This window comes from Bos indicus, chromosome 11, assembly GCF_029378745.1.
Source record: "Bos indicus isolate NIAB-ARS_2022 breed Sahiwal x Tharparkar chromosome 11, NIAB-ARS_B.indTharparkar_mat_pri_1.0, whole genome shotgun sequence".
NCBI lineage: Eukaryota > Metazoa > Chordata > Mammalia > Artiodactyla > Bovidae > Bos > Bos indicus.
Window position 1 is genome coordinate 6433966 of NC_091770.1, and position 25359 is coordinate 6459324.

Consider the following 25359-nt stretch of genomic DNA (forward strand, 5'->3'; position numbering starts at 1 on the left):
TCATTACAGAATCTTGCGTTACCTGTGCTGTGTACTAGGTTCTCATTAGCTGTCTATTTTATGTATAGTAGTGTGTATATGTTAACCCCAAACTCCCTAATGTATCCCCCGTCTCTGCTTTGGTAACCATGTTTGTTTCAGATGTTGAGCGCTAAATTTTCCTGATCGTCTCATATATGTTTTCTTACTCTCATGATAAAGTCTTTGGTATTTTTGAACTGACCCTGGGAGGTGGAGAGAGCAGAAACTGCTAACATCTCCATTTCCCCCCTCCCTCTGTTGTTGTTTCTAGAACCATTTTCAGCATGCCTAGAAGCGTGTTCAGGGTTTCTGCTGGCATGATTTGCATACAGTGGTTTTGTGATTAGATTATTGACACTCTAGCATTTGTTTACTCTTCCTGAACTTCCATCAGTGTGACTAGTGTCAGAGTTTGGAAATTAAAAGAACAATTTTAGGTGAAACACCTGTAAGCTGAGCAACCTGTAGGCCTAGTTTATTTCATTGTTATATTTTCTGTTTTTAATTTTTTTTCTGTGAACTCTTTTAGTGATTAGTGGTTGCTTGTTTTTAGAAGATTGTGTTTACATGAAGTGAATGAGTTGAGAGAGGGAGTTTGCTGAGTTTTGAGATGGTCTATGAAAATGGCTTTCTTGGGGAGTTTAGAATTTTCTCCATTCCTGACTAAAATGGTATAGTTGAACAGTACATAACTTTATTTTTAATAAAGGATGTGAGACATAGGCTGTATTCTATTTAGAGAAACTTAGTTTTTGCTTTAGGTTTTTGAGTGATCATAGGGAAGGATACTCATAAATTAAAAAGGGGAAAACATTGTGAATTTCTGTTTGCAGGGTTTCATTCGGAGTACCATACATTTATAAAAGAAGTGTCTGTAACATGTTCCTGTGCCTGTCGAGTAGTGAATGTAGTAGATGTAGTGAATTTTAATTATTGTCATCAAAAGCGGGCAGTGATAATGGGAAGAATCCAAATCAGGATTGATAGATCGAAGTTCATTTTTGTGTCATTGGAGTTTGTTATTTTTAAATTTGGCTGGCTGTGTTTCTTTTCTTGGGGTAGCTACTCTTATTTTGCTTTTTGTGTGCATTCAGTGGCCAGTGGTCCAAAATGTCTTGACTAAAGACAGGAAAATCCTGCACCGGCCTGGGGCATGGGGGTGGGGTGAGGGGGTGGTTAGGGAGCTGAGAATCCAGCAGCCCCCTTGCCTGGAGTCAGGGCTTCCTCACTAGAGGGACGGATGAGCCTCTTGACTTTGACCCTGTCCTGGGCTGGAGGCCTTGAAGGTTGAGGAGGAGGCTCCTCCAGGCCTGAGGATGGGGAGTAGAGTTAACCTGAGAGTTGGCTACCTGTTAGGCGCTGTGCTAATACCGTCCCCCTCTTTTATTGAAAGTGGGGTATGTGTGGCCAAAGGTGACCCTCTGGGAGTGGTAGGAGGGCTAGGGAGTGGTGGGCATCTGGAGGAGGGTTTATTCCTGTTGATGTTGAGGACGCCCCTCATTCCTTGGCATCAAGGATCCACTGGAAGTTTGGGGGTCTCTGAGAATAGGAGGCTGGCTCAGATGAGATTTGGAGAAGGAGAAGGTGAGATGGTTGGCCTGGGGCAGCAGTCCAGGGGAGAGGAGGGGAAGGCCAGGCCTGGGCAGGGAGGGCGTCAGAGAGAAGAGAGTTGGAATGAGTATTTAGGCTTCCTTCCTTGATCAATTCACTTCGTGTATGCAAGCTCTGGTGTGGTCCTTTACATGGGTCCACTGTTTGCCCGCTGGATGACAAGGAGCCTTGGGATTTTTGAAAGTGCTGAAATTGCTTTCGATTGCTCAGCAGTAAAAGTGCCATGTAGATTGTGTAGCTTTGAAAAATCATGAGTGTAACATTTTGGAGCAGGCACTTAAACTTTTGTTGTGGGGGTGGGTTTCTGCAAGTGTTACCTTGTCAGGATAGCGACTCTTGCTCTTAATTGAGGTGGAGACATTCACTGGGGCACAATGAACTTTGTAGAACTGCATGTTTTCCTTAAGAGGAGGGTTGATCAGCCTCTGAGTGGCATGTACAGACTTGTTCAGAGGCACAGAGTTCTTCCTGCTGGTAAGATTCTGGGCCTGAGTTGAAGGGAGGCGGAGAGGACACACACAGGCGAGTGGCTCTCTTAGAAAATAATTATCAACCCGAACTTCCAAAAAGTGTTTTGAAATGAAACTAAATCAGGAATGTCAAAAGCCTTGCAGAAAAGCCAACCATCAGATGACACCCTGCTGATGATAGTTTTTTTTAAACTCCTTATTGTTTGAAACTTTGTAATACAGTGTTTATTTCTGTAGCTTGCAGACTTGCATTTTGTCTTTTTCCCCCCCTTAATGGATCTCAGATATATGTCTGTTTCTGTGTATTGACATCATCCAAAAATATTATCCGGGGGCCCTTTTGGTACAGTGTGTGTGTTCATAGATTTTTGTGGACTGACCCTGGAAAAGCAAAGATGATTTTTGGAAAAACAGATCCTACTTTGGAAGTAATGAATCCATGAGCAGGTGTGCTAAACCAAGGAATAAGGTGGTTGTTTCATCCCTAGGGAACAAAAAAAAACTATAAACTAAAATGCATTTTAATCTAAAGGTGGATGCTTTGACACATGCACTTCATATATGGTCTTTTATTTTGTTACTTCTCTTTCTTAGTAAATATATACTTTCATCTTGTTATGAATAGCGGCTTGAGGCAAGGTATAAATCCAGAATTGGTTAAGAAAAGGGCAAAAAATGCAAGTTTGCAAGCCGAAGGGCTGCCTGCCCTCAGAGCTGTCGGGCGTGCTCTGTCTCTCGGCCGCGCTGACTTTAGGGTGCCTGTGCTTCTCATCGTTAGCAGCAGTGCTTTCCGCTGTCTCTGTTCTGATGACTTACATTGGCAGACAGCAGTGCATGCAGGTTATCTCGCAAGTGCACGGCTCGCAGACCCAGGAGGCCCGGGTACCAAACGGGACTGTTGCCCAGAGTGCAGCACTGGGAGCTTCACTCTCTATCTTATAAAGGAAAATGTGCAAGAGTGCAGACCAAGAATTGATGGTAGTGGAGTCAGGAACTTAATCCGCACTGGGTTCTCAAAATCGAACACTGCCTGTTTAGAACTTTTTGTGATGATTTTAATGGTCGAAACAATTTTAGGTCGTCACCTTACTGTTTGAAAATCAGGGTTTTAAAAACTTTATTTCTCCCACAAGTAGCTAGATATTTAGCTAGTGGATCACAGGTCATCTTAAAGGTACTTGCGAATAATTGCTGTAAATATTTAGTATAAACAGATTTTTTGTGAATTCAGGTTGGTTTTAATACCGCTCTGAATTATCAGTGTTAACATATTAAAAAGCTGTGTTGAACTTTTAATTTGGGACCTGATTTTCATCGGAACATGATTATCAGGGGGTAGAGATTCCCAAGTACTTTTAGAAGATTCTGTTTACAGTTATTAATATTTTGGGCTCATAATATGACAACACAAGAATTGAATCATCAGGATACATTTGTTGGTCACAACTGAACAACGACATTTTTCGGACTTAGGGAGGGATGGTGAGGAAGAGAATGGAGACCAGGGCAACGTTAATGTCACCAGTGACCAGCGTGGCAGCTGAAAGAACGGTCTCAGGTTTTTATGATACTCTGTTAGGAGGCTGGCTCAGTAATAAACGTCAGCTGGCATCGTTCACAAGCAGAGTGCGCGATGTGTTGGCAAGCGCTGAGTTGCGCGGCAATGTTTTCTGTAAGAATTTCAAAAGGAAGGACCAAATGGTAAGTTTTAGAACTTGTCAGCTTTTAAAAACTGGGATCTTAGAAACTGACATCTGTGTAGCATCATGAAGAACTTGGAGCTAATTTCGGGAGACAGGTTAACCATATGGGGCTGGTGTCCTGCCTCTCAGGGCACTCACTGCCCTGCAGCCCGAGCTGGGCCCTGCCTGATGGTCAGGGTCCATGCACGGTGCAGGCAGAGCGTTCACCCTTCAGGAGCACAGGGAAGACGGGGTGGACACTGTGTGCCAGACGTGTGACATCCTGAGACGGCTCTGTCTCCCCAGGCCTGCACCCAGACACAGCCCATGCACCCAACCCCAGCTTTCCAGCCTCCACGGGGCTTGGGCCATAAGATACAGTACCAATTAGACAAGGAAAGAGACAGAAAATCAGGTACAGAAAATACCATCCCGAATCTTTTTTTAAAAATTTAGTTTATTGGAGTATAGTTGATTCTACAATGTTTAGTTAATTTCTGCTGTTATAGCAGAGTGATTCAGTTTTATAAATATATAATACACATCCTTTTTCATATTATATGCACATTCTTTTCCATTATGGTTTATTATAGCATATTTAATATAGTTCCCTGTGGTATATAAGGTACTACTATTTAAGGTCCTACAAAGATAAACAGTTTCGAAACTTAGAGTTGTCCTATTCCAAGATGATTTTAGTTGATCCATCTGAAATTGACTGCCGTATTTTTAAATTATATGCTTGCATGACTTTTTCTTGGTTTATTAGTTTTGTACACTTAACTGACTTCTAGAGATGGTAGTTATGGTTTTTGAACTACTGTTGTGATCTTTTGTGAAGAATTAGCTGTTATACCTGCCCGCTTCCCTTATATGAGTATATCATAATTTGGGGTTAAAATGATAATTGCATTATACCGCTTATCTCTGAGCCAAGTAGTCTAATAGGATTCCATTTTCTGTTTTAAACACTTGAAAAGTTACATCAAATGCCTAGCAGAGTTAAGCTTTTATCAACAGTTTTTTTTTTAAAACACTTAAGTATGACAAATGACTTATTATTTCAGATAACTTATTTTTTGTTGTGTGTCCAGCTCTTTGCGACCCTGTGGACTGCAGTATGCCAGGCTTCCCTGTCCTTCACTATCTCTTGGAGTTTGCTCAGATTCATCTCTGTTGAGTTGGTGATACCATCCAACCATTTCATCCTCTGATGCCCACTTCTCCTTTGGCCATCAAGCTTTCCCAACATCAGAGTCTTTTCCAATGAGTCAGCTCTTCACATCAGGTGGCCAAGGTATCCGAGTTTCAGCTTCTGTCCTTCCAATGAATATTCAGGGTTGATTTCCTTTAGGATTGACTGGTTTGATCTCCTTGCTGGCCAAGGGACTCTCTAGAGTCTTCTCTAGTACCACAATTAGAAAGCATCCACTTTTCAGTGCTCAGCCTTCTTTATGGTCCAACTCTCACATCTGTACATGAGTACCGGAAAAACCATAGCCTTGATGATATGGACCTTTGTTGGCAAAGTGATGTCTCTGCTTTTTAATACGCCATCTAGATTTGTCATAGCTTTCTTTCCAAGGAGCCTATAGACTCACTTTTTTCTCCCTGGAGGGGAGCTGTTCAGGTATACGTGCCCCAGCTTTGGTGTGTCATAGCTCTGGTCCCCGACCATCTATTTCTTGGATACCGCAGCCTTTTTTTGTTTTTGGTTTACTGCCTTAACTTTCCTGAAGCACATCCTCCAGGTGCAAAACTTTTGTCTTTGGAGAGCTGAAAATGTTTGCATTCTATCTTTGCATGGGATTTATATATTAGCTGGTGGAAAATACTGTTGGCTGGAAATCCACTTTTCTCTTGGGAATTTTGAAGACACTGCTCTTCTATTTGAGTGTGACCTGTTGTAACTTCTTTGGGGAAGCTTTTAGGATATTCTCTTTATTCCTGATGTTCTTAGATTTTGTGGTTGTTGTGTATTGTCACTCACTGTTCCAAGAGCTTGGTTAATTCTTTTCATTAGGAGCTGCCCTTTTCTTCTGGGAAATTTTTCTTTTTTTCCCCCTCCAAATTCCCAGCCTTCTCTTTCTGAAAGTCCTATTAGTCACCTCTTTGATTTATTTTCTTATCTTTTCCTCTATTGTTTTGTAGTTTTCAGTCTTTTTTGTCCTACTATTATGAAATGCCTTTGACTTTCCATTTCAATGTTTCTATTGAATTTTAAGCCTTGTCATATTTTTAATTTATGAGAAGCCCTTTTTCACAGTTTTTTTTTTTTTTTTTTTTGTAAACTGCATCTATTCTTTCTTGGATTTATTTCTTATCTCTCTTAGGGTGTTGGGTGTAGATATTTTTGGTTGGTTGGTTTTCTTGAGCTCCTGTATTATTTTCCCTTTTCCTCCAGACTTCATTTTTCTTATTTATTTATTTGGGTCTCTATTAGTGTGTATGTATTCTTTTTCAGATTCTTTTCCCTGATTTATTATTATAAAGTATTGAGTATCGTTTCTTGTGCTATATATTGGCTATCTGTTTTATGTGTAGTAATGTGTATACGTCATCCCAGCCTCATAAGTTATTGCCGTTGCTCTACACCAGCCTCGTTCAACAGGTTTGTTCCTTTAACCAGCTCTATTGAGGTACATTTTATGTATTCTGGGGTTCACCCACCGCATGCCTGCATTTCAGGCATCTTTGGTAATGTGCTGAGTGGAATGACTGTTACAAGTCAGTGTTCAGCACGTCCCTTGCCCTCGCAAGGCCCCCCTCCCCTTTCACAGTGAACCCCCCTGTTCCATCCCAGGGCCCCAGACAACTGCCCACCTATTTTCTGTCTATAATTTGCCCTTTTTGAACATCGTGTATAAATAAAACCATGCCGCATGTGGTCGCTGGTGTGTGCTTCCTTTCGCTTTGCATGATGTTTCAAGGTTTGTCCCGCTGCTGAGCGTGGTGGTGTGCCCCTTTGGCAGGATGGCATTCAGGCTGCCGACAGGCTGTGTTCTGTCTACCGGTTTGCCAGCTGACGGACGTTGCGGTTGTTCCTAGGTTTTGGCTGTCTGAGCCTCGCCTCTGAGAAGCTTTCCGAAGAGCTCCACCTGGAGCCTTCCGCAGAAGAAGAGGGGGGCGTTAGTCTGCCTGGGTCTCCCGCCTCCTTGTCAGCATAACTCATCACCTCCTGGTTCTGATGACCCAGCCCCTTCCCTTGAAACCATTACCTTTCCCTGCCTCCGTGTTAGTCATCGCTGTAAGTTTAGGTCATTCCTTTAAGCATGAAGAGTTTCTTATCACTGTAAAGACACACTGTGCACTATCAGTGAGGTCAGTGGTATCGGGAACTAGACCAAACCAGTTCTTCCTTCTCACATGTGTTGGGGGATTCCCTTGTCCAGAGCCAGCCATTTGCCATGTGATGCTGAAGACTGGAGTTTTCCTTTATCTCAGACAGAAACCATTGACTCACCAGGATTTTAAAAAAACATAACAAAATCTATTATCCTTGGTCAGAAGGGTGTATATGAAGTTAAAGAAATGATTTGTTGCATTTTGTGCGGGAATACAGGACTTCCCAGGTGGCTCAGTGGTAAAGAATCCGCCTGCCAATGCAGAACATGCAGGAGTCATGGGTTCGATCCCTGGGTAGGGAAGATCCCCTGGAGGAGGAGGAAATGACAACCCACTCCAGTATTTCCAGCATTCTTGCCTGGAAAATCCCACGGGCAGAGGAGCCTGGTGGGCTATGGTTCATGGGGTTGTGAAGACTTGGATGTGATTAAGTGTGTGCGTGCGCGCACACACACACACGGGGTTGGGGGGCATACAGTTACTCATTTGATTATCCTCAAGTGTACCTTTTAGGGTATTTTTTTCATCTTTCATTCTAAAGAACTCTTATGCTATCTTTTATTAGAGACTTGAATGCATTCAGGTCAAATCTAAATTTAATACTAGGGTAACTTTTGGAAAATTCTTGTACTTAGAGCTTTCAATTTTACCTGCTTATGATATTGACAGTCCAGAGAGGGTTGCAAAGAGTCAGACATGCCTGAGCACACACACGTAGATACTAATAGAATGCTGTGAATGGGGACTTCCCCGGTGGTCCACTGGTTAAGAATCCATGCTTCCACCCTAGGGGCGAGGATTCGATCCCTGGTCGGGGAACCAAGATCCTGCATGCTGCGTGTTGTGGCCAAAAAAAGAAAAGAGAGTACTGTTGGCAGTCAGAACCCACGCCACATCAGCGACTCTGGGACCCTCTGTGTAACTGCGGGGTGGTTTGCTGACTATTCAGTTGGGAAGTCTCAGATCAAAGACTAAGTGTTACCCTGGTCAGGTCTGTGCATCCAAGGGACATAGGACTTACTGGGGCCCCGAGTCAGGCAGTGAGGACGGCCCGGGGTTGAGGTTGTGCACTCTGGTGGTGCAGGCTTTTCTGGCTGTATTCATTCACCTGCGGGGGGCCTGCCTGCTGTTTTAGGGCCTTTCCTGTTTGAGCCTGGCGAGTGAGAATACCTGTTTTCTCTCTGTGTGTCTCCTCCTAATTCCCAGAACAGACTTGTAGATGTTCAGCTCTTTATTCTTCCTGACTTGGGGGCTTAGCGTCTGTGTGGTTTGTTGCTGTTTGTGAGAGATCTGAGCCTGCTTTGCTAGCAGCAGCCCTTTCTCTCGTCTCTTAGCCTATTGCTGGCTGTGGACATGGTGTGCCAGGCACCGTGCCGGCCTCCTTCTTGGTTTTGTTCAGTCAGTCAGAGCTCAGACTCTTTGCGACCTCATGGACTACAGCACTCCAGGCTTTCCTGTCCTTCTTTGTCTCCCAGAATTTGCTCAAACTCATGTCTGTTGAGTTGGTGATGACATCCAGCCTCTCATTTTCTGTTGCCGCCTTCTCTTCTGGCCCTCAATCTTTCCCAGCATCAGGGTCTTTTCTAATGAGTTGGCCCTTTACATCAGGTGGCCAAAATACAGCATCTGTCCTTCCAATGAATATTCAGGGTTGATTTCCTTTAGGACTGACTAGTTTGATCTCCTTGTTGTCCAAGGGACTCTCAAGAGTCTTCTCCAACACCACAGTTCAAGAGCATCAATTCTTTGGCGCTCAGCCTTCTTTATGGTCCAAGTCTGTATGGACCTTCTTGGTAGAATTAACAAGAAAAGTGGTCAGTGCGCCATCAGGCAGCAGGTAGCCCTCAGTTTGAGGCGGGTGATGTGGCCGGTGGGAAAGAGCAGGGGGCCGTGGGAGCCTATTACTAAGCTAGATCTGATAAAGTAGACATTGTGATATACGGTGACACTTTATGATTTAAATTCTGTCTCTGGCTGAGGCAGAGATGGGTGAGGAGCCTTGGAGGTGATGACTCATCGTCCTGGTTAATGGAATAGAGATAAGAGGGGTGTGTCCCATTGATTATGGTAATTGCCAGCCCTTTCTGTTTTCCCGGAGCACATGTCTCTTTGGAGACCTTGCATCCTCTGTCTGCTGCTCTTGTCGTGTCTGGACTTTGCCGAGTTAGCAGCTCTCCGTGGAGCCCTCCTCAGCACCCCCATGGGGAGTAGGGTGGGGAGGGCGTGCTTGTCAGACCTCGGGGTGCCCTGTGAGCAACCTGCGGTGCTCGTATTTGGAGATGAGCGACATCTTCTGTCATTTTTTTTTGCCTCATCTGTGTTGTAGTAGGGCTTCCCTGGTAGCTCAGCTGATAAAGAATCTGCCTGCAATGCATGAGGTCCCGGTTCGATTCCTGGGTCGGGAAGATCCCCTGGAGAAGGGATAGGCTACTCACTCCAGTATTCTTGGGCTTCCCTGGTGGCTCAGCTATTAAAGGCTCTGCCTGCAATGTGGGAGACCTGGGTTTGGTTTCTTGGGTTGGGAAGATCCCCTGGAGAAGGGAAAGGCTACCCACTCCAGTATTCTGGCCTGGAGAAGTCCATGAACTGTTTCACGGGGTTGCAAAGAATTAGACACAGCTGAGTGACTTTCTCTTTCACTGTGTTGTAGTATGTATTGGTACTTCATTTCTTTTTGTTGCAGAATAACATTCCATTGAATCTAAGTACTAGTTTTATTTGTTATTCAGTTGAGGGTCTTGTGGACTGTTTCTACTTTTGGTCAATTAGGAATACTGCTGCTGTGAACACTTGTGTGCAAGTTCTTGTATAGACTGCTTTCATTTTCTTGGTTGTCTATCTAGGAGTAGAATTGCTTTTACTGTCACATGTTAACTCTAACCTTTAGAGAAATTGCTAGTTTTCCAAAGCAACTGGACCGTTCAGCATTCCCACCAGCAGTGTATGAAGGTTCCAGTTTCTGTACCTCCTTAGCATACTTGTAATTATCTAATTATCTATTTGATTAGAGCCATCCTAGTGGTATTTCATTTTAGTGGTTTAGATTGTTTTTCTTTGATAACTAATAATGTTGAGCATCTTTTCATATGCTTGTTCGTCATTTGAATATATTAGGAGGAATGGTATTCATATCCTTTGGACATTTTTAAATTGTGTTTTTTGTTTTTTAAAGTTTTTCGTTTCTAAGAATTGTTTATGTATTCTGGATACATGTCTTTTGCCAGATGTATGACTTGCAAAGATTTTCTCCCATTCTGTGAGTTGACTTTGGTTTCTTGATGATGTACTTTGAAGCACAGAAGTATTTTTAATTTTGATAAAGGTCAGCTTACTGTTTCTCTTGCTTTGTGTGCTTGTGGTGTCATATCTAAGAACCTACTGCCTAAGCTAAGATTATTGAAGATTTCCTCTTATGTTTTTCTTTGAAATTTCATAGTTTTGACTCTTATGGTTAGCTGTTTGATCCACTTTGAATTAATTTTGTGTGGATTCGGAAGTAGGGGTGCAGCTTCATTCATTTGCATGTGGATATCCGGTGGCCCAGCACCCTTTGTTGAAAGGACTATTCCTTTTCCATTCAGGTGTTTTGATACACATGTCAAAAACCATTGACCTTAAATGTGAGCATTTCAGAACTTTTTTTCCCTTATTTAAATTTCTGAACTCTGAATTCCATTCCACTCCATCCCCTTGATCTCTGTATTTATCCTGTTGCCAGGGCCACACAGCTTTGATTACTGCAGCTTTGTGGGAGGTTTGGAAATGGGGAAGAGTGAGGAGTAGTCCTCCAAGCTTGTTCTTGCAAAGGACTACTGAATTTCCGCGGCATATACTTTCAAGACGCTTTTCTGGCACTTGACAAAAGTTCTGTCGGTTAGGACTCACTCCTCTCATGATGGAAGAGCTATTTTGCAGACTAATGTGTCTGTTCATGTGTGTGTGTGTGTTCACCTCCTCAGTTGTGCCCAACTCTTTGTGACCCCATAGAATGTAGCCCGCCAGGTTCCTCTGTCTATGGAATTCTCCAGGCCAGAATGCTGGAGCAGGTTGCCATTTCCTACTCCAGGGGATCTTCCTGATCCAGGGATTGAACCCGTGTCTCTTGCATTTGCAGGCAGATTCTTTACCAATCAGATCACAGACAGTTCCCACCCCATCCCCCAGTATTGGTGAGAGAACATCTAGAGATACTCTCGGTTCTCCTGCAAATGCCTTAAGGAATGACTTGATAATGTCACTGATTCTTTCAAAACCTTTATAAATTAAGTACCATACAGTACAGCAGAGGGGAGACAAAAAAAAGAGGCAAGGAAATGGAACCATGCCAAGCTGTCTAGATATGAAATAGCTCTCCCTAGATTATTATATCATCTCTTACAAAATTTTCACTGTGGAGAATTTCACTGTAGAAAGTCTATTCCAGATATGTACAAGTATATACTTAGGTAACATACCTATCATTATCAGAAGCATAGAGAACTATGTTTCTTAAGGAAGATCAAAGACTCTGGCCCTGAAACACTAAGAATAGTTTGCCTTGAACCTCAAGGGTTGATGAATCAAAAATTTCTGTTACAGCAGAATCTTTGGTATGCCTAAAATATGTCATCTAAGAGGAAAAAATGTGCATTGCTAGTGCAGTATTTCAGTTTGAATGATAAATGAAGAAGTTCCTACCTCCCATCACCAGGAGTAACAAATACCCAAGGATCTTTCCATTGCAATTACAGTCTGGAAACTCAGCTGGCCTTGGGACAGAGCAGGTTGTTGAAAATCTTCAGGGCTACTCATATATGAGTGCAGATAAATCTCAAATCCAACCCAATGCGGTGCTCTAAGAAACAGTAGTGACTTCAAGGCACTTTGGAAATCTGATGGTGCTGCGTAAATGCTACGTAATGGTCTTGTCAGATTTAGTTTAACACTTACTATTCTTATACTCTCAAAACATAGTTTTTAACTTTTAAACTGCTTGTTTATAAATAACTAGCAAAAGAGGAACTACCCAGATCACAGATTTCACCCGTGCAACCTGCTCAGACTAAACTACAGGGAAGGGAGCTTTTGCTAAAATGCATTTCCTCTACTTGTGAAGAAGCCTTTGAGAAATGAACTTTAACTATGAGAAGATTATGCCATCTCGTACAACATGTTTTGGGCTTCCCTGGTGGCTCAGTCAGTAAAGAGTCTGCCTGCAAGGCAGGGGATCCAGGTTCAATCCCTGGGTTGGGAAGATCCCCAGGAGAAGGAAATGGCAACCCATTCCAGTATTCTTGCCTGGAGAATTCCAAGACAGAGGAGCCTGGTGGGCTACAATCCATGGGGTCACTAACAGTCACACACGACTGAGTGATAACACACACACACACACACACACAATGTATTTATACTTAATGGTTGTAATTATCTTATGTTTCAAATGAGCCCCTCTTCCCCCAAAAACAGTTTAAGAAATATATTCCTCAACCGTCTTCTGTAATTAATCAAAGAAATGTGCTTTCATCAGCAAATTGTGGGAAAGCTATGAAATTCATCATTGATATCAATCAACCCTGAATAAGCATGGAAATTAGGCATTTATGGCATTAGTGCCCGTATAAGAAGAAGAGACCAGGGACATCCCTGGTGGTCCAGTGGCTAAGATTCCACACTCCCAATTCAGAGGGTCTGGGTTTGGGTTTGATCCCTGGTCAGGGAACTAGATCCCACATCCTACAACTAAAGATACTGCGTGCTGAAACTACAATCTGGTGTAGCCACATAAATAAAAATGTAAAAATCTTCATTTTACAAAAAATGTCTAATCAGTAATTGCAGTGTTATCAGCTGAGAGTTAGGAGTTTCATCTGTGTGTTTGAATGGATGATAATAGGAAAAGGATAAGTCAGTCATGGGGCTTCCCTGGTAGCTCAGATGGTAAAGAATCTGCCTGCAATGCAGGGGACCCAGGTTTGATCCCTAGGTTGGGAAGATGCCCTGGAGAAGTCAGTTATATGTCAGCTTTGGTTTTAGGTGGTCAGATGCCTGGATTCATATATGGCAACACGAGACCTGCTTTACTTAGCTCAGCAGGAAATGAGAGTGGGGCCTGGAGGAAACCATGCGTCTCTGGCATGTTCTTTGCAAGCTTCTCATTGGTGTTGAGGAGAGTAAGTGAAGTGTACTTCCTTCCCTAAAATGCTGATGATGAAGTGGAAATAAGATCTATATACAGGTGAATTAACCAGATTGTGTCTGATGTTTACATGTCAGAAGATGGAATTTGGAGATGAGTTCCAGTTCTCAGGAAGAATAAAACAAATGATGAGATTTGAGGGTTGAGTGCCAGAGATTAAGGTTCTCCCACATTACACTTAATTTCTTTACGTGGATTGCTTTTTCATGTCAGCGGGTCACACAATGGGGCAATGTCCAGGGTGCTTGAGAGCTGAGGGTATTCCGCACACTGATTTTGGTGGGTTTAGGGAAGAATCAGGATGTGCTGAGCCCAGCGAGGACTCCTTAGACTTTGCTCTAGAAATGTGACTGTATAAATGAATGGGAATGTGCAGATGAACACTCACAAGAGAAAACAGGCTGGACATTGGAGACTGGACGGACCTGTGGGAGTTTTGGAACCGATAAGATTTATTTGGGTTAGTAAAGAGAGGGGCCATCTTGGTGGTATGTTAAAAAGATAATTGCCCTCTTGAGTACTGACTTCATGAGATCTTTTGTGTATATATTTCTTAATTTTAATCCTTATTTCCCATATGAATAATATGTAAGGTTAAATAATTTGCCTACAGTCACATAGCTAGCAGGCAGTGGAGAAACTGGGTGTTAAGGCTTTTCAGTTGACTTAAGTTTAGCACTTACCCATTTTCCAGGCTGTTTCCCAGAGTATTGGCAGGTTGATTTGATAGGCAAGGTGTGACCAGGTGGGAGGGCGTGGGGCCCTGGAATCCCAGTGGGATGAGGGACGGATGGGAGTTGGGCTGGGGTTGAGAGGCAGAGCGCGCAGAGGTTGCCAGCCCTGAAGGCCCCCTTCCCCCCCGCCTCGGTTTTCTGTGCCTCCTTTATTGCTGTTGTTCAGTCACTAAGTCGTGTCCAACTCTTTGCAGCCCCGTGGACTGCAGCACTCCATGCTTCCCTGTCCTTCACTATCTCCCTCAGTTTGCTCAAACTCTGTGCATTGAGGTGGTGATGCCATCCAACCATCTCATCCTCTGTCACCCTCTTATCCCACCTTCAATCTTTCCCAGCATCAGGGTTTTTTCAGCTCTTTGCATCAGGTGGCCAAAGTATTGGAGCTTTAGCATCAGTCCTTCCAGTGAATATTCAGGGTTGATTCCCTTTAGGATTGACTGGTTTGATCTCCTTTGGTGCTTTTCAGCCTTTTTTGAAAAAAAAAAAAAAAAATTAAAAAATTTTTTTTTTATTTGGTTGCACCGACATTATTTGTGGCAGGTGGAATCTAGTTCCCTGACCAGGCATCGAACCCAGGCCCTCTGCGTTGGAAGCGCAAAGTCTTAGCCACTGGACCACCAGGGAAGTCCTGGTGCTTCTCAACCTTTAAGGTGCACTTGAGTCAGCCGGGGAGCTTGTTAAAATGCAGGTTGTCATCCAGCTGTCTGGGATGGGGCCTTGTGTCTCTAAAATGCTTCCTGGTGATGCTATAGTAGTTTTGCACTTGGTTTACTAAGGACCTAGAAAGAGGTTCCAGGGGGAAGTCTTGGGAGGCAGCTGACTTAGACCGACCTTTCATTGGAACACAGCTGTTAGGGTGGCCTGGTCGGGCGGGGATTCTGTCTGATCTGTGTGGTGTCACGTGTCTTGTGTTGTGGTTTTGTGAAGGGACCTTGGGCTTTGAGCATCACAGAATGTGGAGGTAGAAAAGGTTGCTAGAGATTCTGCCTCCTGACCCCGTGGGTGACAGGTGAGCGCAGTGAGGGATCTTGGGGCCTGGTCAGGACTAGGGTGCCCCTCCCCCCCACCTTGGGTGCTTCCTTTCCGTCTGTCTGGGTTGAAGGCAGTGCAGTGGGGCGCTGCCCCGCCCATCCGGTGTGGTGATTTGGTGACATGATGAGAATCAGAATAGGAAACCGATGATGGTTCTCCTCACTCCATTTCAGTTTGTAGCGAGCTTCCTGACACAACAGTAAGTGTTTCAGAGGGTAAGTGAATAGAGGAGAGAGCCAAGTTTCTGGATGAGGTGATCATGGAGTGGCCGGCGGCTGGGATCGTGCCGGAGCCCTGGTGCTGGTTCCTGGTTAATGTAGACCCCACAGTGGGGGCTGCGGAGCCTGGCAGGAGCCTGCCAGACGGAGCTGGGTTCTGACTTGGGCTGGGGCAGGTGTGACTATAATCAAGTGGAGAGCTGGGGAGAGACCTGCTCTTGATCGCGTGCTCTTGCAGAACTGGGGAGCAGGCAGCAGACGGTGTCCTCTGCCTGTCGGTTGTTGGAACAGAGGGCGGGCCGCTGGAGGGAGGGTGGGCAGAGTGTGGATATGTAAAATGCTGTGCAGAGAGAAACGAGAGAAATGGGCGGAGCGATGTGTGGCTTGGTAGTCTTTAGGTGTGGGTCTTTTGTGGGGCCTGTGGGTGAGGCCAGTGGTTTTTATGCTGATGTCTCAGAATCGTATTCATAGGATGGTACTGGGCTGGCCAAAAAGTTCATTAGGCTTTTTCCATGAGATGCTGCAGAAAAACCCAAATGAACTTTTTGGCCAACACAGTAAGTAGTTCTGGGAAGAACCTGAGGCAGCCTGTAGTTCCGTTAGCCCAGAAAACCCCACTGAAGGACCCGAGAGGTAGGGGGCACAGGGGTTCACAGTAGGAGAGGCGGACAGGCCGAGGGGGAGGTTGCCATAAAGGACGTTGACCTTTTTTGCCTAAAATGGCTTGTTGCCACTCTCACTCTTACTGATTAAAAAACAAAACAAAACACACTTTTGCGGAGTGCCTGTTACACGCAGGCACTGCCGTAAACATGGCTCTTGCTGTCATTTTCCTTTGACTTTTGGATGGTGCTTCCTGAAAATTCAGGGATGCAGGCTCATGAATTCAGTCATCTTTTGTGACTGTTTGCTTAATATAAGAATAATTACTACAATTGTCTTAGGCTTTAATTTGGAAAGCAAGTGGAATTTCTGGTTTTGGCAGAATTAATAGCATATTTTTGCAGTCTGCTGCATCAGGCTGGTCTTTAGAGACCATTTTTTTTTAAATTTAAATTTATTTATTTTAATTGGAGGCTAATTACTTTATAATATTGTGTTGGTTTTGCCATACATCAGCATGAATCCGCCGCGAGTGTACACATGTTCCCAATCCTGAACCCCCCTCCCACCTCCCTTCCCATACCATCCCTCTGGGTCATCCCAGTGCACCAGCCCCAAGCTTCCTGTATCCTGCATCGAACCTGGACTGGCGATTCGTTTCTTATATGATATTATACATGTTTCAATGTCATTCTCCCAACTCATCCCCCCCCCCCACCCCACAGAGTCCAAAAGACTGTTCTATACATCTGTGTCTCTTGCTGTAGAGACGGTTTTTATTACTTGATTTTTCTGTGAGGCACATTAATAAAAACCATGTTTAAAATTCTGTCCTTTGAAAGCTTGGTGCTCTAGGTGGATTGTCTTTAGCACTAATCGTAGGGGCTTTCTTACCATGAATTCAGCAATCTCAGCATCTAAAAAGCATAGAAGTAACTCTTCCATTTTACAGATGTGTGCTCAGCACTCAGTCGTGTCCGACTCGTTGTGACCCCCGTGGACTGGGGCCTGCCAGGCTGCTCTCTCCATGGGATTTCCCAGGCAAGAATACTGGAGTGGGTTACCATTCTCTTCTCCAGGAGATCTTCTCAACCCAGGGATTGAACCTGCCATTCTTTACCACTGAGCTACTGGGGCTTCTCTTATGGTTCTCTTGTTGTTACTGGAGTTCGTTTATAATAACTCACTTCAGGGGAACACAGGGCTTCCCTGGTGGTTCTTATGGTAAAGATTCTGCCTACAGTGCAGGAGACCAGGGTTTGATCCCCGGGTTGGGAAGATCCCCGGGAGGAGGAAATGGCAACCCACTCCACTATTCTTGCCTGGAGAATCCCATGGACAGAGGAGCCTGGTGGGCTACAGTCTGTGGGGTTGTAAAGAGTTGGACACAACTGAGCGACTAACACTTTCAGGGGATTGTGTTCACAGTTCAGTAGATTGTGGAAATCTGATTATTAGCTATTTGAGAGTCAAAAGTAAAGCAAAGTCTGATTTTTTTCCCCCCTTCAACCCATTATCCACCGCCTCCCCCCCCCCCATCCCCTGGATGAGAAGTTCATGAATTACTGTTAATTTTCTGACTAGCTTAGTTTTCAACTGTGTTATGTTGGAGTTCCTCCCTTTGGGAGTTTGCTGTTGATTTCTGTGGTTGATGTAGACCTCTCTCGTCATAGCTGTGACTATATGTATTAATATCAGTGCCTTTATTTGAGGGTATTTCTGGAGGGTGCCTGTTCTGCTTCTGGGGGAAGAGCTGTGGAGTCCCTGGAATAAAAAGGTTTCAGAACCAGCCATTTCCTGCCCACGTTCTCTGTGATCCATGAGATGGGCTTGAGCTTGCGTGCACCCAGCCTTGACTCAGTGGTGGACGTGCACCCATCTTATCTGAGGATGTTGCCCCATGTTTCTTGTGTATAATAAGCATCTTGTATAAACTAACATACTAGTAGTTGTAAATACCTGTAGTAGACATGAAGTAAATGAAGATGTTCAGTTGTATATAGTAAGAAAAATAGGCTTTGGATAAGCAGACAGCATGGGTCAGGCAGATTATGATCTGCTTTTTTGCACAGCCTCTCAGGACTCCTAGAATCACCATTTCTGTTTCGAGGGGGCAATGCCTGCAGCAGCGTGTGCCCTGTGTGGCTGGTGTGCCTTCTGTGTGGACCCCTCACCTGGAGGGTGCAGCCTGCAGGCTTCAAAGGTTCACGGCATTAACTACTTATTGCCAAATTCTCCGTTGCCAGCCCTGTTCTGTTCTCTCAGCTTAGTTGGGAGAGGTTGAGAAGGAAGCCGTAAGTTGCCGTGACGGTGTCAGATGGGCTCAGTGGCGGAAGGGCCCTGAGCTAGCCTGTGCCTCCCCTCCCCACCGCCTTCAGAAAGCCCTCCCCAGCACAGTGTTCTGGCTGGCCCCTGGTCCTCATTCCTGGCCAAGTCAGGGTCCGGAGCTCACGGTCGCTGTCGTGTGCATCACTCATGGTTGGAGATGCGGGCTGGTGTTTTCTTCTCTGCAGCCTCTGCCCTGGTGCGTGATGACTGACTGGCCAGGCGATGGAATCCTCATTCCTGTGTCCCAAGGGCTCCTTAACATTAGACTGGGCATCTTCAGTCCTTCCAGCGCTCTTGGTGTGTCTGCGCGTCCCTTGTAGGGGTGATGGCTCTGAATGTGTTCCAATGGATCACAACCTTGGTGATGCCCATGGTGCTCAAGAGTGGACCTGTGTCCATGGAAGCCCTAGACGGCCCTGATGGACTCCCATAGCAGGCAAAGCCCTGAGGTCCGTGCCTGACAGCTTCAAGGTCAGGGATTTCCTTCAGTGCTGCGGTGATAGGATCAATTGTGTTGGGCTGGTCATGTCCCCTCCCTGGGCCTCAGATTCCTTTTCTACAGAAGGAAGGGGTGGGCCGGTGTGGGCCTGTTCATTTCTAAAATGTGGAGTGCTTACACAAGGCAGCCTTTTTTTTTTTTTTTTAAGCTTTTCATTTTGTATTGGAGTAAAATCAGTCAACAATGTTGTATTTCAGGTGAACAGTGAAGGGACTCAGCCATACGTATACATGTATCCAGTCTCCCCCAAGCTCTCCTCCCATCCAGTCAAGGCGGCCTCTTTTGAAACCTCTAGTACAGGTTCATTAGTGGGATTGAGACTTAGGGTACCCGGTTCCACTCACAGGTGGTCGGTCTCCAGATAGTGTTTTAAGTCTAAGTTGGTTTCTTGATTTGGTATTTTTGCCACATTTTCTGCAGTCCAAAGATTCTCTCTTTGGAGGGAATGACAGACAAATCAGCTTTGGGTCTAGAACTTAAAGGATGGTTCTGCTCAGCTGTGGGACATTGACCCTAAGAAGTTACAAAACCCGCCCCCGCTCCCTCCCAGACCTGTGGATGAGATGAGACCCAGAAGTGTTTTTTTTTTTTTTTAAATAAGGCTCAGTAAAGTACTCGGAGAAGGCAATGGCACCCCACTCCAGTACTCTTGCCTGGAAAATCCCATGGACGGAGGAGCCTGGTAGGCTGCAGTCCATGGGGTCGCTAGAGTCGGACACGGCTGAGCGACTTCACTTTCACTTTTCCCTTTCATGCATTGGAGAAGGAAATTGGCAACCCACTCCAGTGTTCTTGCCTGGAGAATCCCAGGGACGGGAAGCCTGGTGGGCTGCCGTCTATGGGGTCGCACAGAGTTGGACACGACTGAAGCGACTTAGCAGCAGCAGCAGTAAAGTATTGCACATGGGCTTCCCAGGGGGGCACAGTGGTAAAGATTCCACCTGCCAGGGCAGGAGATGTTCGATCCTTGGTTTGGGAAGATCCCCTGAAGGAAGAAATGGCAACCTACTCCAGTATTCCTGCCTGGAGAATCCCATGGACAGAGGAGCCTGGTGGGCTGCAGTCGCTAGAGTTGGACACGACTTAGCGACTGAACATACACACGCAAAGGACTGAGCAGCCAGGTTCGGAATATCCTCGCTTCAGATGCACTTGCTTCTTCTAACTAGTGAAGTATTTGAGTATGAAATGAGACCTGTCTCAGACCGACTGCAGACTAGCCCAGTGCGAGGAGGAGGTAGTTGGGAGCAAAGAAGCCGCCATCACCGCTGCATGTTGATGGTGATTAAAGCTGGGGGTCTCATGGGTGTTATTTCCCTGCTGTACGTTTGTGGTATGTTTGACGTTTCTCAGACTAAAAGGTAAACAGAAAAAAATTCTACTTTTTGAAACCATTTACTCTCGCCTGTCTTGTTGATTCTGTAGTCACGAGAGGTAAACAGTAAGGTAGGCCCCGGGCTCATCTCACTCGAGACTGGAGTCGGGTCTCCTGGGTCCAGCCTTTCTTTCGCTCGGCCCCTGCACACACGCCCGGGCTGTGTTACTTACTGCCAGGGCGGGTCAGCCCATCGCTGTGTTGGCTTCAGGTCTCCAAGATAATGTGAAGAGAGACGTTCTCTCCCACGAGCAGTGCCCGCACCGGCTTCGCAACGCTGTTGGGTGCGAAAGGAGACCAGCTGGGTGGCACGTGTGGTTGATGGCTTGGGGAGGAGCCAGGACTCCTGTGGTCACGTGGCGTTTGCACTCAGGCTCAACATTTTTGCAAGACCCAGTACCTCTCTCAAGATTGTCCGCTCCTCAGAGCCTGTTTTTTAAAAAATTATTTATTGGCTGTCCTGAGTCTTGGTTGCTGCTCAAGGGCTTTCTCTAGTTGTGATGAGCAGGGACCGCTCTCGAGTTGCAGTGTGCAGGCTTTTCTGGTTGCAGCTGTAGCGCACAGGTTCAGTGGTTGTGGTGCAGCGACTGAGCTGTTCTGCAGCATGTGGGATCCTCCCGGACCAGGGACCGAACCCGTGTCCTGTGCATTGGCAGGCGGGTTCTTATCCACTGCACCACCAGGGGGTCCAGCGCCCGTTTCTTGGTAGCCACCTTCTGTTTCTGGTGGAAGTCTGGATAAAAGTGAGTGTCTTGGCATGTCCGATGACCCACGTGGGGACCTCTTCCCCAGCCCTTTCTCATCTTCACAGCGTCCTCGGGTTTGGGTGCCCCTGATGTGATTAACTTGGACTCTGACTGGGGTAACTGAGAGCCCTTTTGTCTCTCACACATTGTGGAGATAAGCCAAGCAGATGGATTTCTATGTTAGAGAGGTGTGAACTTGAGAGTTTTGAAACAGCTTTATTATCTCTGGGTGAGGATTCAGAATTACAAGGGGTCTTTGGGACTGGCGTGTGTTTCTGGTGGTTTCTTTGTAGGAATTGTCATGAAAATTGCCTTTGAGTTAGAGCAGGTTCATCACTTTGCTGCCACAGGTCAGTAGGTCTTTGTTAGGTCGGCAGGCAGAGAACTGCCAGTAATCAGCTAATTTATGAGCCATTCCCTTTTCACATTTTAGTTGGGAATTTATTGTTGACTGAAAACCCATGAGCTTTAGCTAAATAGCAGCTAACGTTAGCTGACTGTCTTGGAGTTAATTGTGGGTTTTTACTGGCTGTGGGTGGAGTTTTCTGCTCTGTTTTCTGCTTTGCAGTTGGCCTGGCTGGGACTCTCACACAACATCATCACCAAGGCTTCAAGGCTTCCTTAGGACACAAGTTACTTTATTTTGAAATTAAAGGGTCTTTGTGGACAGGATTATAGAACAAGTTCCTTACACCAGGTGGGAAGGGCAGGATGTTCCTGTGATGTGTTTGGCCTGATTCATGAGATAGAGGAAGAATTAGCCTATAGATAATCTGTAGAAACAAACAGAACACTCAGCATCAACTCATGTAGTTGCTGTTTTCAAAAAGGAAAATTTATTTCTGTAAAACTCAGTGGAGTGTACTTTAAAGGTCCTGTGAGAATTTAGGAAAAAAAATATTATTTCAACAAACACTGTTATCTCAAAATACCTAGAAGTATAAAGAACCTTGAATAAGTCAGTGAGATTTGTCTTTAGATAGTTGCTGAACTGCTTAAAGATAAAGCCAGTTTTATTTATTTTATCTGAAAAAAACCAAAACCAAAAACAGTACTTTTTGTCAAACAAAGTGTAGTGCTAGTAACTCAGTTGTGTTGTCCAACTCTTTGTGACCGCATGGACTGTAGCTGTCCAGGCAAGAATACTGGGGTGGGTTGCCATTTCCTTCTCTAAGGGATCTTCCCAACCCAGGGATCGAACCCAGGTCTCCCACATTGCAGTCAGATTCTTTACTGTCTGAGCCACCCGGGAAGCCCTTGTCAAACACAGCTTATTGTCAAATAAGTGATCTCTGTTTTAGACTCTATAAATTCTTTTTTTGTTAAGTACAGATGAATAAAGAACGAGAGGACTAGGAAGACTTGTTTGTTGGTTTGGCAGTTAGCGCTCGTGTTAAACATGGTAAAACAGAAAAACAGTGGTGAGGCTGCAGAAGAATACATTTAGGGCTCCACACAGGAAACACATGGAACCAGAGAGCTAGGAGATGATTGGTTCGGTTTGCTCCCATGAAATAGCCAAAACACCCAGGGGTGGTGACTTTAAGGTTACAGCCGATGCCATTTCCCCGTCTAGTCGTGGCTGGGTTTTGGGTCATGCTGGTCTGTGCGGCATGCTGGGACCGTCCCCACCAGCGTCCTTCAGCAGGTGCGAGTTGCATATGGCTCACCAGGCCCCCTCCACAGATCTGGTACAGTTGGTCAGCAGTGGGTTTAGAGTCCAGTTTCCCACAGGCTGCTGTGGAAGCGGCTGGTCTGGGCACTGCACTTGGAGGAAGTGTCTGTATGTAATCGTCTGGGGAGCTTTCCTTCCAACATTTTATTAAGAAAAAAAATCTAAACCTACATGAAAGTTAACAACTATAAAATGAACACCCGTCCCTATCTACTTCCTAGATTTTATAACTAATGTTTTATAACAGTTATCCCACCTGTCTGTCCATCAGTCTTTTTTTTTTTTTTTAATATTTTAATTTATTTATTTGGCTGTACCGCCAGGTCTTAGTTGCAGCATGTGGGGTCTTTTTTTTTTTTTTTGGTGGCGTGTGGGATCTAGTTCCATGACCAAGGATCTAACCTGTGTCCCTTGCATGGGAGCTCGGAGTCCTTGCCACTGGATCACCAGGGAAGTCCCCTTTTTTGTTTTTTTAAAGACATGATTTTCTTAGAGCAGTTTCAGGTTCACTATAAAATTAGAAGGTCCAGAGATTTCCCATAGAACTCCTGTCCCCTCCCCTTCCAGCTCATTCCCTGTATCAACATCCTCTCCGAGGTGGTACCCTCTGTTACACTTGATGAACCTCCATGGACACATCATTGTTATCAGAGTCCAGAGTTTACCTTAGGGGTCACTCTTGGTGTTGTGCATTCTCTGGGTTTAGAAAAATGTATAAGCTGTGCATCTACCATTAGGGTATCTAACTTAGTGGGGTTTTTTTATTTTAATTTTTTATTAAAAAAAAAAATTATTTGGCCCACGCCGAGTGGCATATGGGATCTTAGTTCCCCCACCAGGAATTGAACCCTCACCCTCTGCATTGGAAGCATGGAGTCTTAACCACTGGACCGCCAGGGAATTCCTGAGATTCCTTTTAAATGAAATATGCTTTGGTTCCTGTTGGTGGATTTCACCTTTCTTGCACCGTCCAGAAATGAGTAGGAAAATGATTAAAAGTCCTGTATCTCATGTGGTCTCACAAGTACAGTGATTCCTCCCCTTGGTGTTGAGTTACTCTTCAGAATTGGGGAAGGAAAGCTGGTTCTGCAGGTTTCTGTGCTAATACGTGTAATCAGACCAGCCTTGGAGTAGGTGTGGATTTTAATATATATTATCGTTAATTTTAAAGTCGGTGGGAGGGACTTCCCTGGCAGTCCAGTGGTTGGGACTTGGCACTTTCACTCCTTTGGGCTCAGATTTGATACCTGGCCAGGGAACTAAGATCCTCCAAGCTGCCTGGTGCCGCCAGAAAGACAAGAAGAAGGAGATGAATAAGCGGGAGATGAAATGGGCTCAAAGTCTGCATGGCTAGCTGATGTGTGATGCGGTGCTGTGCCGAGGTTGGTAGAGACCGCATGAGGGAATTGATTCATTATCTATTATACAGGATACAGGGACTCATACTGTAGTTTCTTTAATAATAGAGAAGATCGAAGTTTTGAAATTACTTTTGTTTGAAAATCTGTATGAAATCAAGCACTGTAAAAATAAAACGCTGACCTGGTACACGTTGTTTACCTCAACTCCTTTATTTTTTATGATTGTGTTTACTGTTGTATTAAAAAAAAAAAGACCAGAAGACTCACAGGCTCAGTTTGAGGCACATATTTATCTGTGTGGTGCTTCTGTTTTTGTTGTTCAGGCGCTAAGTAGGGTCTCACTCTTTGTGACCCTGTAAAGTGCAGCATGCGAGGCTTCCCTGTCCTTCACCGTCTCCTGGAGTTGGGTCAAAGTCACGTCATTTGAGTCGGTGATGCCATCCAACCAGATACCCTCTGTCGTCCCCTTCTTCTCCTGCTCTCCATCTTGCCCAGCATCAGGGTCTTTCCAGTGAGGCGGCTCTTGTGCTGAGTGATAATTTAGTCCAACCATCAGGCAGTTTACTTAAAACATTATAGTTAGCCTTATCACACAGTCATGCAGAATTCATACATGTGCACACACACTGTGTGCATTTTTCCCTGCCCATTTCCATTCTGTGGTGTCTGTGCTCGTGCCCCAGTTCAGCCATCACTGATTTGCCAGGCGCACAGGGCGTGGGGAGCTCGGGGAGACCTGGGTGTCGCTCCCAGGACTGCCTGCCCTCCCCATGCTCCTGTGGCCCTGCCTGCAGAGGGTCACCTGATTGGTCTCTCGCCTGCTTCCCTGCTGGCCTTCCTAGGCTGCTTAGGGAGAGAGGTTTTGGGTCTGTGCATGGGTTACACTGTTCAAGCATGGTCACACTGTGTTTGGCTGGAGCTGAAATGAAGCCTGGGGTAGAATTCTCAGCATCCCAGACGCTCAGAGTGTTTCTAGTGAGACAGTTGAGCTTCTGTGGCCCCTCGGGGAAGGGATAGGGGTCAGAAGTGCCAGGCCCAGTCAGCTTAGGTTTGGACTTGTTTTTGTGGCCAGGGTGATGTTCAGAGAAGGCACCAGGCTGAAATGGCACCTCCCCTCTCCCAGGCCAGAACCAGAATGTCTGTCCAGCACCGAAGCTCTCTGTGTTCCCTTTATATGCATACTACAAAAGGCTCAGCACACAGATATGTGGTGTAGCGGCTGGGTTTCAGTTGCTGTTTAAACAAGATAAAGAAGGCTGAATGCCGAACAATTGATGTTTTCCAACTGTGGTGCTGGAGAAGACTCTTGAGAGTCTCTTGGACAGCAAGGAGATCAAACTAGTCCATCCTAAAGGAAATCAACCCTGAATATTCATTCATTGGAAGGACTGATGCCGAAGCTGAAACTCCAATACCTTGGCCACCTGATGTGAAGAGGTGACTCATCGGAAAAGATCCTGATGCTGGGAAAGATTGAGGGGTGG

General features: G+C 45.3%; 1 protein-coding gene and 1 non-coding gene across 51 annotated transcripts in view; one reads left to right on the forward strand and one right to left on the reverse strand.

Moving 5' to 3' along the window:
- MAP4K4 (mitogen-activated protein kinase kinase kinase kinase 4) overlaps window positions 1-25359 on the forward strand; it is a 149464-nt gene that overhangs the window by 3046 nt on the left and 121059 nt on the right. The gene's annotated exons all lie outside the window — the stretch shown is intronic.
- TRNAG-UCC (transfer RNA glycine (anticodon UCC)) lies at window positions 14590-14662 on the reverse strand. The gene has a single exon. It is a non-coding gene; the product is annotated as a tRNA-Gly (tRNA).